A 17,755-nucleotide genomic window follows, 5' to 3' on the forward strand; every position below is an offset into this window, starting at 1 on the left:
AATATTTGCTATTGGAAAAAAAAAAGTATTTACATACATTTTCTCACCAAACAACATAACATTGTCTTGATTTTGAATAAACCAGGTGTTGGAATGTTCAGTTGTATTCATAAGACAAATCATTCTGCTTTGCTAAGTTTAGCAACTTATAATACAATGATATGATTGGATTACATTTCCCTCCACCACCACTACGTGTGTGTTTTATGTGTGTGTGTTTTATGTGTGTGTGTGTGTTAATTTATGTGGGATAAACAAGGATCATATACACAAACCATGGTTTTGTTCCCCTGGCTCTTCAGCCAACCATACACGTCAGCATGTATGATCAACTGAATGGTTGATTAACTAAAATCACAGTCCAGGAATATAATTCTTGTTTATCTCACATAAATTAACATATTAACTTCTACACACTTCCAACATAAGACTGTATTTGGCATTTTTGTGTTTTAGTACCCTCATGTAAGTATGATAACTACTAACTCCACAGGAGAATAATAAGGGAATTCTGCTGTTTATATACATGAGGTGCTACTTGATATGTTTTTACAAACACTTACTACCAGAAATACATTTGTGTCGAGAGAAGATACAGAATACTGTTAATTTGGTCATTTAATGTTTTATTATGGTAGCATGAATTAGCTGCAGCAGTTTACAGATGGATGCTTTGTTGTCAACCCTTGTTTTTTTCAAGAAAAGGATTTTTTTTTTATAGTGGTTGTATACTGTCAACTCAACGTGACAGTCCCGTAAAGGGAATCACACCACCACTATTTAGCCCTAGGAAGCATCGACGCTTCCTGTCGGCTTTGACACATTTCCTGTGTCCTTATATTTTTTTTTATTCCACTGTTTTATAAAAGTGCAGAGCAACCAGTTGTAATGTCAACAAGGATTACTGTGCCTTTGATTGTGAAAAAAACTCATAAAGAAAAGCATGGCTGTGTGGTTAAGAAGCTTGCTTCCGACTGTCTGGTTTCGAGTTCAGTCCCACTGTGTGGTACTTTGGGTGTCTTTGACTATAGCCCTGGGTCAACTAAAGCCTTGTGAGTGGATTTGCTAGATGGAAACTGAAAGAAGGCCATCATGTATATGTTTGTATAGGTGTGTGTGTGTGTGTTAAGTTTTGTGTGTGAGTGTGTATGTTTGTTTGTGTTGCCCCTTGTCTTGACATTGCATGATGTTTGTTAGTGAACATTACCATCATAGAAGTGATGTCATTTGTTTGCAACTATCCAAAAACAAGAAGGGCACCCAGCTGTAAAATTAAAATATCTTCCCCCACCTTCCCCACACAATAGCCATTCCTCAAGTTCTCTGCTTGTTATAATCAGAAATGGGTCTGATGAAAGTAGCATTAATTTTCTTAGGTCGTTCAATTTGCCTCCTCAATTGATCAATAGACAAGTTGAATAAACCTATCAGTAATGTACCTACAATGACTACTGGAAACAACTGTAAGTCAAATTTGTTCAAATAAAGGAATTATATGTAATGACCGATATTTTTAACTTGTTTCTTATATATATATATGATGTGGTTTTAGAGTCAAGTTTTGACTGCTATCTCTAGCATGGTGGTATCTTTTAGATACCCTTAATTATATTTAATATTGTTAATAAAACATATATCAGAGTAAGGAAATAAGGAATAAAGTTCACAGTTCATTTTTTTCAGAGGGTATTCAGGCATATTCGCCCGTTACTTTGGATATCTCAGAAACAGCTGTAAGACCTCAACTAATTTATGAATAACATAAAATAATGTTTATAAACTGAGATGCTTGTTATGCCTCATTGTTTGTTGTCCACTTTCGCAAATATATATCTGCTAAGTCAGAAACCTAAAATGAATCCATAGCTCCTGTCTCAGTTACAAGCTTGGAACCCTGATAATCCGTTACAACACTTACCCAGTGTACCTATTCGTTTAGATCACCAGTGAATTAAACCCCATATTCTGAGAGAGAGAGAGAATTCTATAGTGGACTGGTGCTACATATATATATATGACTCTTACGTGCCACCGGCACTGGTATCACAGCTACAATTTCCATCGATGTTCCGTGCCAGTGGCATGTAAAAGGCACCATCCGATCGTGGCCGTCTGCCAGCCTCGCCTGGCACCTGTGCAGGTGGCACGTAAAAAGCACCCACTAAACTCATGGAGTGGTTGGCATTAGGAAGGACATCCAGCAGTAGAAACATTGCCAGATCAGACTGGGCCTGGTGCAGCCTTCTGGCTTCCCAGACCCCAGTTGAACCGTCCAACCCATGCTAGCATGGAGAAAGGACGCTAAACGATGATGATGATATATGACTGTGTTATGTGTCATTCAGTCTATTGCACATGTGTGTGTGTGTATGATGGTTAATTCTGATTGGTTCTTTTCCTATCTGTAAAACCCACTGTAAATTGTTTTGCAAGAATAAATGTTTTTTTAAGCCAGTCTTATCTACAGCAGGTATTTGGTGTTCTGTTTTCATTAGGCTATGGCTTGAATAACATATTACTGGAACAGGACTGGTACTTGTTATATAAGTATGCATATATGTGTGTATGCATATACACACATATATGCATGTATCACTCCTTCACAGTTAGCATATGAAATTTTCAGCTCAGCTTCATATATGCAGATAAGTAATAAATGTGTGTGTGTGCATATATCCATATATACGTGGTCTGATCAACAAGTGTCTGGACTGTTGCCATAATTATGATGCTAAAGCATGCAGAGTGAAGCTGCTTGGTACAGATTGACTTTGAAATCTGCTGTGCATATGCAGTAAGTTTAACATTCTGCCTCACTCCTGTTGTTTACAGCAGTGTTTGGAAGGAAGGTGTGTAGCACGTGATCATCGCACTAACCATGATAGAGAAAGTTGAGCAGAGAATTTGCTTCAAATTTTGCCAAAAGCTTGGCGATACCTGCTTAGAGGCCTAAGCAAAGTTTTCAAAAAAAGTTTTCATCTTGACATTATCAAGGATATCTTGTGCAACTGAAACCCAAGTGTCTTTTTGGTCAGCTGAAAGTAGTTTTGGCACAAACCTGGCAGACACGTGTCTCAAACCCAAATCTTTAGTGATAATGGACTGAACTGAGCCATAACTAATCTGCACATCATCTGATAATTCATGGATGGTGATTCGACGATTTCCCCTCACTGCTGCACACACATCTGTGATGCTTTTCTCACTTCTGCTGCTTGCAGGTCTCCCAGAATGTTCGTCAATATTGATATTTTTTTGGCCATCTTGGAAACGTTTGGACCACTCATGCACTTGTGTGTGACTCATATACTCCTCTCCATACACTTTCTGCAACTTTGCACAGGCCTCTGAGCAGGTATCGCCATGACAACTTTTTCTGTCATGGTCAATGTAATGATCACACACTACACTCATTCCTTCCAAGCATTGCTGCAAACAGCAGAAGTGAGCTAGAATGTTAAAACTTAGTGTGCATGCACAGCAGAGTTCAAAGTCAATCTGTACCGAGTGGTTTCACTTTGTGTGCTTTAGCTTCATTACTACGGCAACAGTCTGGATACTTATTGATCAGACCTTCTATATATATATATATATATATATGGTGATATTTATCGCTACTTAAATGTGGATGTTGTGTTACAGCACAGAATACTTTGATAGTTATGGCAGAATCTCTCATATAAACTTGTGCATATAAGCCCTCTTCTTTATATAACTAACAAGAGATTATATGTATATATATATATATCTCCAAAATTAGGAAATGGAGTTGATAAAATCCAGGCTACATATGTTTTATAGCAAGCAGAACCTCAGAAGAAGTAACAGCCCAAACGAGGGGTAATCTTTTATCTACTCCAGTTCCTAATTTTGGATTTTTATTCATATGCACAGCAGCCCCAGCTACAAACTGTAAGCTATAAAACAATTTTTTGGGGGTTATCAAACTTATGGGAAAAAATTTACACCCTTCTACATCAATAAACCACTGTTGTTTCTGAAAGATCTTTTTTAATACTGTCTACAGACTGTTTGAAGCTTACTGGCTTCCACCACCTCGATCCTTGGATCTTACCATAACATATATATATAATTATATATATATTTATACATACATACATACATACATACTTATATATATATATGTGTGTATATATATATATATATATATATATATATATATATATATATATACACATCACGTGACCGACCAGGCTATCAAATGTTGCTACACATCGCTGGTCACAATGCGCTTCACATTGTTTTAGCCTTCAAATGACGCTACCCTGCTGGCTATGCGAGCAGGCCAGCAAAAGAAAGAGTGAGAGAAAGTTGTGGTGAGAGAGTACAGCAGGGATCACCCCCCCCCCTGCCAGAGCCTCGTGGAGCTTTAGGTGTTTTCACTCAATAAACACTCACAACGCCCAGTCTGGGAATCGAAACCGTGATCCTACGACCACGAGTTCACTGCCCTAACCACTGGGCCATATATATCTATACATACATATATACGCACACACACCTCTACACAGATGCACACACATAACACATGCAATTAGTACACACTGATAATTTAAAAAATCTAAAACAAAAAAATATATATCCATTTTAAAGCTGCCTTGAACTTGAGATTTCTTTTCGATATAATGGCCACTGAACATAAAAGCTGTGTAAGTTGGCTTAAAAATATATGTTACTAACAAAAACAATTTGGTGATTTAGCCACTGGCTTAAAAGAATTGTAATCTTCTTAGAATCTGTAGCATACCAACCAACAACAACTCTGAATTAAAAATCTTGGTAACTTTATCATGTTATCAGTTGTACTAAATAAAGGTAGGTATTACACCATGTCACTCATTGCCACTCCACATCTCATCCCCATGGGTATTTTTTCTTTCTGGTAAGGTGACTAATCTCTTTAAATATGGTGATTCCCAAGGTTCAGTTCAAAAGAAAAGACACACACACACACACACACATGCACAAAAATATAAAATATAAAAAAGAAGGAAAGGAATAAAATGTAATATGTACTTTATGTTACTTTAAGATTTAGAAGTAGATTTTTTTTTTCCCCTGAAAAAGGAAGGAAAAAAAAAAACTGCAACCAGCCAGATATTAGATTAGTCATTATAATGACTAATTTGTTATTTAGTCTGGGTTTTTATGATTGAGAGATGGGAAATTAAATTATCGTTAGAAGATTCAGTAAGACAGGTGTGTGATTATCTGGTTAAAAAAAAAAAAAAAAAGGCAAAGCTCTATTTCCTCCCTCGCACTCACCACCTTCCACTCTCTGATTTTATCACCAGTTTCTCTGCCTTCTTACTAACGTTTGTAGGCTGCAGTAATTAAAGAGATTTATATCTCCAGGGTGAATACAACAAAAGAAAAACCCACCTCTTCTTGATCAGCTGGAGTATGATAATAATGATGATAATAATAATAGTAATAATGATAATAGATAACAGTAATGGAGCAATGGTGTTCATGTGATGCACAAATATTTAAAAGTACCTCTTCACTGTGTGTGTGTGTGTGTGTGTGTGTGTGTGTATGTGTGTGTGTGTATGTGTGTGTGTGTATGTATGTATGTATTTCCCAAACTTAGAAGCCTCTTTTTATTCATCTGTATCTTTTATGGTGTTCAGTGTGTGTGTGTGTGAGTATTATTATAAATGTCATTATCATTTAAATATATATATATATATATATATAGAAAAAAAAGGTCAAGATAGAAAATGCTAAAATAATTTTATAAAAAACATTTCAGTACCAGTTTCAGTCATTGAGACTTTTTCAACTATAAGTATGGAAAACAATTAAATTTTGGAAAAATTAAAAAAAATTTTTATAAGAATATTTGCATAGTGTTCAAATACAGGTGGCATTTTCCTTGTTTCTGCCTGTTTCTGTGTCTCTTGTTTACTCTTGCGGGTTCGACGTCATTGTGAATTCTTGGTAGGGAAGAAGAAGAAGAATGGGGCAGTGCCATGATAGTGTTGTTAAATGGTCAACTACCCTGAAAGTGACCCGTTAGTGATTGAATTCCTGGTAGTAGTGATTGAATTCCTGAAACATCTCTTTTGAATGTTTGTTTATAAAATTTGTATAGGTGTTATTCTAAACAGCAATAGTGGTAAAGCAAACCAAATCAACATAATTTCCAAAGGGCTCAAGTGTTTAACGGTGCAGTAGTCACAAAAAAAGGCATTGAAAGATGCCGTAACCAGAGAAACATTTAGCAGCACTGTAGCCTGAGAAACATTGAATAGTGCAGTAGTCATAGAAACAATGTTTAACTGTGTTAACAGTGTAGTAGCCATAGAAACGTTTTACAGTGCAGTAGTCAGGGAAGGAACATTTAATAGTGCAGTAGCCACAGAAACAAAATTTAACATTGCAGTAACTAGTGAAACAATATTTAGCAGTGCAGTAGATATAGAAACAGTTAAATGTGCAGCAGTAACAGAAATGTTTAACACTGTAGTAGCCTGGGAAACATTTAACAGTTCAGTAGTCAGAGAAACAGTATTTAACAGTGTAGTAGTGCACTGTTAATGGTGCAGTTGTGAGAGAGCAGCATTTAACAGTGAAATGGTCATAGAAATGTTTAACCATGTAGCAGTCACAAAAACAGTTAACAGTATAGTAGTCGAAGAAACGTTTGACAGAGGCATTTAACAATGCAATAACCATAGTAACATTTAACTCTACAGTAAGGCAGCAGGCTGGCAGAACCATTATGGTGCCAGGCAAAATGCTTAGCAGCATTTCGACTGTCTTTATATTCTATGTTCAAATTTTGCTGAGGTCGACTCTGATTTTCATCCTTTCAGGGTCGATAAAATAGGTACCAGTTGAGCACTGCTGTCAATGTAATGAACTTACCCCTTCCCCAAAATTACTAGTCTTCTACCAAAATTTGAAACCAGTGTTTAGCCCTACAGACTCATTTTGTGAGACATGATTAGACATTGTCTTGAAGAATTATCCCAATGTAAGACATAAGCATTTTAGACTGTGATATATTTTGTTGATAAATTTTGTTTTTTGGCAATATTTCTTTGCCAGTTTGATACTAAGCTGTCTGAGACCCCATTCCATTTCTTAATTCTATAATACAAACTTCATGTTTTTAAGTATTCTAAATCAAAACCTCCCAACAAAATTTCATGTTAATTTGTTTCAAATGCCAGATTGACAATGATAAAGTTATTTTACAAAATTCTTTATTATTTTCACAATTAATTAAAACAAAAGCAGTGTAGTTTAACAAAAACATAGTAACAAAAGGGTTAAATAGTTTTACCAGGATTCCACTGCTAACAAGCAAGCAGTAACCATAACTGTGAATGCAGCTTCAGTGCAACAGTGTTTTGGTGTTCCACTTCAGTCTAGCTGCTGTGAAGAATATTGTCAGTCATTGTATTGAATCCATTTTCTTTAGGCTTTTCAATATGATCTAAAAATGGTTTGTTTTTGCTGCACAAAAGAAGCACAGACCAGACTCTTTTAGAACAACAATATATATTTTTTATTGGTGTTCAGCTTGTGCAGCACCATTTACCAAGCTTGTTTTTTTTTCTTGTTTTTGTTTTTATTCGACATTGTCTCCTTCTTTTCTCTATTATTGTCTCTATTCGTTCAAGATAGTATGACAAAGACATTTATAGAAGAGTAAGTATTGAAAGAGAAAAAAACCCCAGGATTGGAGGGTGATAGAAGAGATAGTATAATGGGAGAAAAATAATGAGAAGTGTAAGAGATTCAAAAGGAGAGAGTAATGGGTGAAGGAAAGTGATGAACTGTTGCTGTATGTTGATTATTAGTTAGGAAACTGGCTAGGAAGGGTATGAATGGTGTGATGGGGCAGAGAGAGAGAGCGAGAGAGAGAGAGAATCAGACAGAAAGAGAGTAAGGGATATCAATATGGAGTGGTAGGCTGACACATAAAAGAATGAAAGAATATATCTTATGTATACGTACCTTTATATTTATTTATATATATATATATATATATATATATATATATATATATATATATATATATATATATATATATATAAAAGATATATATTGATAAAAATGGTAAGACAACAAAAGAATGAAAGAGACCTCGATATTATGTAAATAGAGGAATTTATCTGTAAATGTAATATGTGACAATTATTCAGTAGCCATGATAAAACTTTGAGTTTCAGATGCTGGGGTGGCCAGATAACTGAAGAGATGGCGGTGTGGATTTCCACCCCAGCATCTAAAACTCAGAGTTTTATCATGGCTACTGAATATTTGTCACATATTACATTTACAGATATATAATATATATATATATATACTAATACAATTGTTCGTTTGTTTTCCACCTGCCTTCGTCTTTTGTTTATTTTCATAAAGCTTCCCGTTATATATATATATATATATATATATATATATATATATATGATACAGGTAGGGGAAAAAATCCAAGCTATATCCTCTTAAAGCACATTAGCCTATTCCACTATTACTATCTAGTATGTATTGTTGTATTGATGTGAGATACATATTAGAGTTGAAAATTCTGGAAATATTGTTTGCAGTGTTATTATATAGAAAAACAGGAATCTGGAAATTTTTTTCAGTATTATTTATTTAACATTACATACGTTTCATATACTAACAGGAATCACACAATTGTACTTGTTGGATATACATGTAAGAAATTTCCCATTAGAAATTCTGTCTGAAGAATTTGTAATAGGAAATTTCTTACATGTTTCTCCTACATGTACAATTTTATAACTGCTATTAGCAAATGAAACATGTCCAATGGTGAATAAATAATACCCAAAAATTTTCCAGATTCCTATTTTGTTATATATATATGAGAGAGAGAGAGAGATGGTAGCTAGCAAGCAATAGAGAAGAGTAATGATACGGGTGATTAAAAGTGAGATTAAGGTAAGAGATGTGGCAATAGAGGTAAATCTGGAAAGAGTCTGCTGTAAGCGATGAAGAGATGATAGTTTCATTTCACTGGCAGTGTGATGGGAGATAGAAGCATAATGATGGGATAGGAGAGGGAAGAAATGGGTGATATATATATATATATATATATATCACACATCCATCGGAGTATACTGGCTTCATTCCTAGCGGTTGAGGGAACCTATGAAAGAGGTAGACCCAGGAAGACCTGGGATGAAGTGGTGGAGCACGACCTTCGAACATTAGGCCTCACCGAGGCAATGGCTAGTGACTGAAACCTTTGGAAATATGTTGTGCTTGAGAAGACCCGGCAAGCCAAGTGAGACCATAACCTCGTGGCCTATGCTAGGGGTGTAACCAGCCTACTAATGCATACCTTTCCTTCATTGGACACTAAACTCTGCTTGCGAAGACCTGTTGAGGCAAGTGAAATCGAAATCAAATTCGATGACTGGCATCCATGCTAGTGGAACACTAAGAGCACCATCTGAGCATGACCGTTGCCAGAGCAGCTAACTGGCTTCCGTGCCAGTGGCATGTAAAAAGCACTATTCGAGCGTGATCGTTACTAGCGTCGCCTTACTGGCACATGAACAAAACATTCGAGCGAGGTTGTTTCGAGTGCCGCTGGACTGGTTTCTGTGTAGGTGGCATGTAAAAAATGCCATTTGAGCATGGCTGTTGCCAGTGCCGCCTGACTGGCCCTCGTGCCGGTGGCACGTAAAAGCCCCCACTACACTCTAAGAGTGGTTGGCGTTAGGAAGGGCATCTAGCTGTAGAAACTCTGCCAGATCAGATTGAAGCCTGGTGCAGCCATCTGGTTTGCCACTCCTCAGTCAAATCATCCAACCCATGGTAGCATGGAAAGCGGATGTTAAACGAAGATGATGATGATATATATGGTATTAATATGAACATAATGAGCAAGACAGATTCAAATGTGGATATTATGCATGTTACCCACCACCACCACCATTTTTTACACCTGTTTTTCCATGTATGGTTTACACTGGTCTTCTCCAGCATAGTCCAGCTAGCATCCCAGATTTACAGATTATACTAGATATTCAGCTGTTTCCAGCAAGCTATTAATTTTGCTAAATTCAAAGCAAATTTTTGACTCAAAAGGGGGGAAAAAAAGCAATTATGTTTCACTTTAGTTAAATAATAATAAGCTATTTATTTTAATTAATATCTTGTTAATAAAAAAAACAATGAGCAGGTGTTATATTTGATGTAATAAGTATATTAATATACCTGTCTGAACTTTTCATCAAAATGATTGAGGTTATAATCCATAATTATAATTCAAGTTAATACAACAGAATTTCATTTTTTAAACCTTATAGTTGTTATTATTCTAGTCTGACTTATATTAATGACTATAATTATCGTGATTGAAGTCTTTGTATTTTTAATATTAATCTGAAAATTGGAAGTGTCCCTTTCTGACCATTTTATTTTTCATTTGGTAATATAGTATCTTGTAAGAATTTCTAAGTTTGTTTCTCATCCATTTTCTTCTTGGCCTCTTGTTCTATTTGATACAACTTTAGTTTCTTCAAGTCAGTAGAAAGTTTGTCTAGCTTTGTCTTTGTTTTAATTTGCACCTGAACTATTAAACATTTAATTAAGTGGAGGATTAACCATAATTAATGTATTGAACTCCTCCAAAATGTTCAGATAATTAAAATTACATGTCGCCCTTTTCAAGCCTAGCCAGGCTCATGGGCCCATTTTCCCGGTTTCTGTGACATATGTGTTTCCCCCCAGCTGGACGGGACACAAGTCCATCGCAGTGTTACTCAAGAAACAGGAAGAAAGAGTGAGAGAAAGTTGTGGCGAAAGAGTACAACAGGGGTCACCACCACTCTGCTGCCGGAGCCTTGTGGAGCTTTTAGGTGTTTTCGCTCTATAAACACACACAGCGCCCGGTATGAGAATTGAAACCGTCATCCTCCGACTGCGAGTCTGCTGCCCTAACCACTGGGCCATTGCACCTAGTGAAGAAAAATACAAATCATTATTGTTAGTGTTTAATACTGGTCAAGAAAGACAAGGGAAAAAACTCCAAAATCCAAATGAATTAAAAATTGAGTTGGGGCAGAGAATGTAATGGGTTGGGTGTGTTGGTTGATAAGTATGATCTTGGGCAAGTGTGGTCGTACTCTTTTATACAGGATTAATTGTATATTGCATTTTATAATTTATAGATACTTATTCACACATTTTTCTAGTGTTGAAACTGTTTATACAGTATTTTCCAGTTTACAAGTCAAATTTTTCTCACCAAAATTTACAGCAAACAAAGATAGGGCAAATTATACACCAAGACAGCTTTAGTGGACTAATGACTTTATGTGGAATGCAGCAGGAGTTGGAAAGATGACAATGGTGTTTGAATGTTTACACTATGTTCTATGTTGACTTTTTTTTTTTTTTTTTTTTTCCTCCTTTTCAAGCCTAGCCAGGCTCATGGGCCCAGTTTCTCGGTTTCTGTGGCATTTGTGTTCCCCCCAGCTGGATGGGACACAAGTCCATGGCAGCGTTACTCAAGAAACAGGAAAAGAGAGTGAGAGAAAGTTGTGGTGAAAGAGTACAACAGGGGTTGCCCCCCCCCTGCCAGAGCCTCATGGAGCTTTTAGGTATTTTTGCTCAATAAACACACACAATGCCCAATCTGGGAATTGAAACTGCGATCCTCTGACCGAGTCTGCTGCCCTAACCACTGGGCCATTGCGCCTCCACATGTCGACTTGTATGCTGGAAAATACTCTATCTGTATATCTCTCTTGTGTTGGTTATTTAAGCTATTACTCTTTCGATGGAGGGTGGCAGGCTGAAACATTGAAAACACTATCACCCCTCTTCTTGTAAAAGTATAATACATGTGTGTGGGTGTGTGTATAAATATAATTCCTGCTATAGGCACAAGGCCAGAATTTTTGGTGACAGATGGGGTTAGCCGATTACATCAGTCATAGTGCTCCGCTGAATGCTACGAAGCATTTTGTATTGTGTGCTAACAATTCTGCCAACTAGCTTTATGTGTGTGTGTGTGTGTGTGTGTGTGCACATCTGCACACATACATACACACACACACACACGCATGTGCATATACACATGTGTTTGTATAAGCACACTTACATACTAGCCAAAAGCCACCCTCCAGTCAGGCTTTTAGTGCAGCTCCTGTGGAGGGCTGTTAGATCTTTGACATAAAGTAAGATTGTAAATTTGAAGAACCTATTAAAAAGAAGACGTAAGACAAGATCAATATTTCTTTATTTGTATAAATAAAATTCATCATGTAAATTTAGTACCCAGACATCTGGAGCCTTAGTGCTGTGAACTGTTAGTGATTTGTCCAATCCAAAAGTTTTAGGATCATGTCAGCTCAAAACTCCACTGGAGTCTTTCTTACAATTCTGCTGGAATCCACAGGTTTTCACTATTCTGGCTTTTGATCCCTCTCCCCACAGTATATCATTTCTTCTAATTTCTGAACGTATTTTGCTACCTTTCTACCATCAACATTTAACATGTTTTCCATGCTGGCATGGTTGGATGGCTTGACAGTAACCGGTAAGGCAAGAGGCCACACCAGGTTTCCTAGTCTGTTTTTGGCTTGGTTTCTATGGTTGGCTGCCCTTTCTAATGCCAATCACTTTCTGTGTGTACCGGGTGCTTTTCATGTGACACCGTCACCAGTGCATTTATATGACACCAGCATCTACGCCAATGCTTTTTACATAACTATCTTGACATCAATATGTACAATGTTTTCTAATGTTATCACAATGAATGTAAATATCATTTTTAATGTTTATCAATTTTAATTTGACTTTAAAACCTGTTTGAGAGAAAAATTAAATTTACTTATAAACATTTTCTTCTTGGAGAATGGACACAGTATGAGGAAACTGGCTATCACTTCACGTTCTATGAATTTCATTTGGAAGGAAAGAATTTGATCAACAAAATTGTTTTGTTGCCAATGTATATGTAAAAGTTAAAGAGGTCTTAAAAATGTTAATTATTTTCCCTATTTGACATACAATTTCTAATTTGCTTACATATCATTCTTCAACCAGTATCCGGCTTGTTTGCTCTCTATATATACTTCTATTTCCATTATTATATTTCTTAGCAACCAAAGCTTTGTAAGTGGATTTGGCAGATGGTAACTGAAATATATATATATGATCGTTACCAGCGTTGCCTTACTGGCACTTATGCCTGTGCTAGTAGGGTGCCAAGAGCACCATCCGAGCATGATCGTCGCCAGAGCAGCCAACTGGCTTCCGTACCTGTGGCATGTAAAAGGGCACCATTCGAGCTTGATCGTTACCAACGTCGCTTCACTGGAATGTGTAAAAATATTTGAGCGAGGTCATTGCCAGTACCGCCTGGCTGGCCCCCGTGCCAGTGGCACGTAAAAAGCACCCACTACACTCTCAGAGTGGTTGGCATTAGGAAGGGCATCCAGCTGTAGAAACTCTGCCAGATCAAGATTGGTTCATTCAAAAGCTAAAACAATGCAAGGAAGCACATTGTGACCAGCACTGTGTAATAACATCTAGTAGCTTGGTTAATGCAGTGACTGGTGTGTTTATGTCCCTGTAACCTGGCGGTTAAGCAAAGAAGACTGATAGAATAAATACTAGACTACTGGGGTTGATTTATTTGACTAAAAATTCTCCAGCATGGCCACAGTCTAATGACTAACACAAGTAAAAGATGAAAGATATATATATATATAACCTTGTTAGCATATGAGTGTGTTCTCAAAATGAGTGTCTATCTCTGTCTCCAGATTTGTATATGCATTGTGTCTGTGTGTCTGTCTCTTAGCCATGACAAAGCAATTTGAATGTCTGTCACATTTATTTAGTATAGTCCTATAAATAATAACACATTTCAATTTGATGATTATACCAAACAGTGAACAGCTATTATTTTATTGGTAAATATGTCCAATATATTGGAGGATTGTAATTGCATATGTTACATATAATTTTCCTTGGATATGTTCATACTGAGTTGTGATCTTGGAGTACTGACAGATGTCTTAGTAGTGAAAGTAACTAGCTGTTTTGCTGTGTAGGTAACCTACTCTTGTGCTTGTATATGAGTACTCGATCAATTGTCCCAACAAGTTGTATTTCATTTTACTTGCTGAACCTGCATGAAGGAACAGTACCCATGACCTTTACTGGCCCTCCAAATCATTCAAGCTGTTACAGGCGAACACCTGTGGGGAAAGTCATGTTTGTACAAGCAGTATTTTTGAAGTGTGAGTTGTCATTGTTTAGAACCCTGGTTAATCCTGATTGAGCAAACCTATAACCAAAACCTGTGGTCATCCTATCTTTTTACTGTCCAGTATCTGTTTTTGTATAATAAAGTATGATTTTTTTAGGAAGACCCGGCTGCTATTTTTATTAGATCAGGTGACATTGCGCCTTTGAAACTGATCAGTACCACTCCTTTGGGGCAGTAGGAAATTCTTTCAGGGTGCTGGAGACAAAGGGAGCAGTGGGAAGTATGAGTGATAGGTACATCTTTTTTTATATTTTTTTTATACTTGTTTCAGTCATTTGACTGCGGCCATGCTGGAGCACCACCTTAAGTCAAGCAAATCGACCCCAGGACTTATTCTTTGTAAGCCCAGTACTTATTTTATCGGTCTCTTTTGCTGAACCGCTAAGTGACAGGGATGTAAACACACCAGCATCGGTTGTCGAGCAATGCTAGGGAGACAAACACAGACACACAAACACATACACACACATACATATATATATATAATATATATATATATATATTATATATATATATATATATATATACGACAGGCTTCTTTCAGTTTCCGTCTACCAAATCCACTCACAAGGCATTGGTCGGCCCGGGGCTATAGCAGAAGACACTTGCCCAAGGTGCCACGCAGTGGGACTGAACCCGGAACCATGTGGTTGGTAAGCAAGCTACTTACCACACAGCCACTCCTGTATAGTTTTGTTTTAGTCTTTGTGTCTTATCAAAATTTTCTGTGTATAAATCATCTGGTAGTACCAGTGGTTGAAATGCTGTTTTGACATTCCATATTACATTGATGAATGAAATCATTTACTGATTAATGGCAATCAATCTGTTAACAATAATTTTTATGTTGCACTTAATTTTGTTGAACCATAGCAGTGGAGTACTGGAAAAGTGTTTCAAAAGAAAAAAGTACAATAACTAAAAAAAGTTTAATAAACCCTAATGTAGAGGTACCTTTATTGGTTCATACCAATATGAATGATCTAGAGTTGTGGTCATGGTGATCATTTACCGTAAAGTAAACTCAGTGATGCAAGCTTTATTATCAGTTGCATTGTTGCACTTCACAAATTTGTGACTGCAGCAAGGCTGATATTTTCACCACATGTGATACATGAGATAATGAAACCTTTGCTGATGTCACCATGATACATTAATGATCATGACACGTTTCAAGACACTTTTAAGAGTTCATCATCATCATCATCGTTTAGCGTCCGTTTTCCATGCTAGCATGGGTTGGACGGTTCTACTGGGGTCTGTGAAGCCAGAAGGCTTCATCAGGCCCAGTCTGATCTGGCAGTGTTTCTACGGCTGGATGCCCTTCCTAACGCCAACCACTCCGTGAGTGTAGTGGGTGCTTTTTACGTGCCACCCGCACAGGTGCCAGACAGAGCTGGCAAACGGCCACGAATGGATGGTGCTTTTTATGTGCCACCGGCACGAGGGCCAGGCGAGGCTGGCAACGGACACGAACGGATGGTGCTTTTTACGTGCCACCGGCACGAGGCCAGTCGGGGCGGCGCTGGCAACGGTCGCGAAACGGAAGGTTCTCTTACATGCCACTGGCACTGGTAACACATCTGCAATTTCCATTAATCGATTTCGATTCTGTTTATTTCTCATCCACCTAACACCTTGAAACCAGTCTTTATGACAGCTATTTTTGTGGCTTTGAAGTGTCATCATTGTCATTGTTATCATCACTTTATATACTGGTTATCTATGCTGGCATAGGTTTGACAGATCTCCACATTTTATCACTTGTTTACCCACCTCCATATACACACAACAACAGAGAAACTCTGCTGTTGTATTTGTCTTATTTACAATTGACAGTCTTAACTGCGCAATGCCCTTCCTATCACCACTTACTTTGCAGTGTGGGCTAGCTATATTTTTCTCATACTATTGGTGTTAGAGAGGTTGTTTTTATGCATTAATTGAATCAGTTTTCACCAGGAGTTTAGTAATGACTAAAAGTAGATCAATGGCATGTGCTATATTTAAATCAGCGCTTTCATTTTTAGTTGCTACCAAGTTTGTTTTATTCCTATTTTCTCTTATTGCTGTGCTCCAGTTTTGAATTTGGGTTTTTATTTACTTTTTAAATTAAAAAAAAAATATTGATCTCTTTCTTAGTTTTTGTGAAAAAGTCCAAATCTTTGGATACTTTTTGGATAATTTTGATAATTTTATATATTAGTAATTTAGCTAATTATTTTCTTAATTTTATTTTGCCAAGATATTGTGATAAAAGAAAAGGACAAAGTGACAATATAGTCACTGTACAAAGATTGAATATAGTCATTATTTTAGGTTTTAATCAACTTTTTATCAACATGAGACAGTTAAGAACAAATTATTATTTCTTTTCTTTATAATTTTAAAGCAAATTTGACTTGTTGAGGCTCTAAATTTTTGATATGATCAAATTCTTTTTCCTTTTCTTTTTCTCTTGTGCAGCAAGAAGGTGTGGTACTTCAGTTTATGATAAGGCTTACGTAAAACTAGATTATATCAGCAATCTTGTATAACAAGTAAATAAAGCATAGGTGTATGTGAATATTTTAATATCTTTACATATGTATATATATCTGTTTGAATTTGGAACACCCTACGTTTATATATAGACAGAATATGCAAAATATTTTTCAGATTTCCAACATTTTGAGTTTAATTGTTTCCAAGTGTACTTGATATGTAACCCACTTACTGATCTGTGCTTTTGTGTAAAGAAAACAAATATTAAAGAGATTGTATATGTATATAGTCAGCCTGTACATGATGATCTACTTTTTCAAGGTTATTTACTGCAATCATAATCATTGCAGTTATTTGGCTAGGTCTGTGCTTGATTGGCAGAATTTTCTATGCAATTTACAAATGACTTATTAGGATGAGTTTTGAGCATTATTATCAAGATGAGATTTTCCTGTTTTTATAAGCTAGCAGAAAACAAACTGTCCCCTCTGCAATTTGGGTCAATTAAGTTCTTTTACATTGTGTAAATAGGAAGGTAATTTGGAGTGTTTATCAAAGTGTTTCAGTTATGAATGGTGTTTCATTGACACTTAATGTTTAGCTTCTCTCACAACTTTAAGCTGCATATTACTATTTGTTTCTGTTCAAGCCTAGCTATTGTCCAGAAATAAGTGGTATGTTACATAAAATCTGCTTTTACTTTGAAGAAAGCTCTATTTTCCCACAGGATTGTGTTTGTACTGTCTTTCAGTTGCTAGCTTATGATATAACAACAACTTCTTATAAATTCATCCACAGGTTTGGATATTTAGTGAATAACATAATCTTAACATCAATATCATTACCATCATTGTTCTCACTGACATCATCTTGGTGGGATCTTGTCTTGATGTATCACTTCTTCATTTATACTTAACCTTTTAATGTTCAAATTACTCTGTCAAATGTAGTGCCTTTATATTCAAATTG

At 36.4% G+C, this 17,755-nt stretch overlaps 1 protein-coding gene across 6 annotated transcripts in view; it reads left to right on the plus strand.

Moving 5' to 3' along the window:
* The window catches only part of LOC115213490 (active breakpoint cluster region-related protein), a 236,511-nt gene that overhangs the window by 147,040 nt on the left and 71,716 nt on the right, over window positions 1–17,755 (plus strand). The window lies entirely within an intron of this gene.

This window comes from Octopus sinensis, linkage group LG6 (assembly GCF_006345805.1).
Source record: "Octopus sinensis linkage group LG6, ASM634580v1, whole genome shotgun sequence".
Lineage (NCBI taxonomy): Eukaryota > Metazoa > Mollusca > Cephalopoda > Octopoda > Octopodidae > Octopus > Octopus sinensis.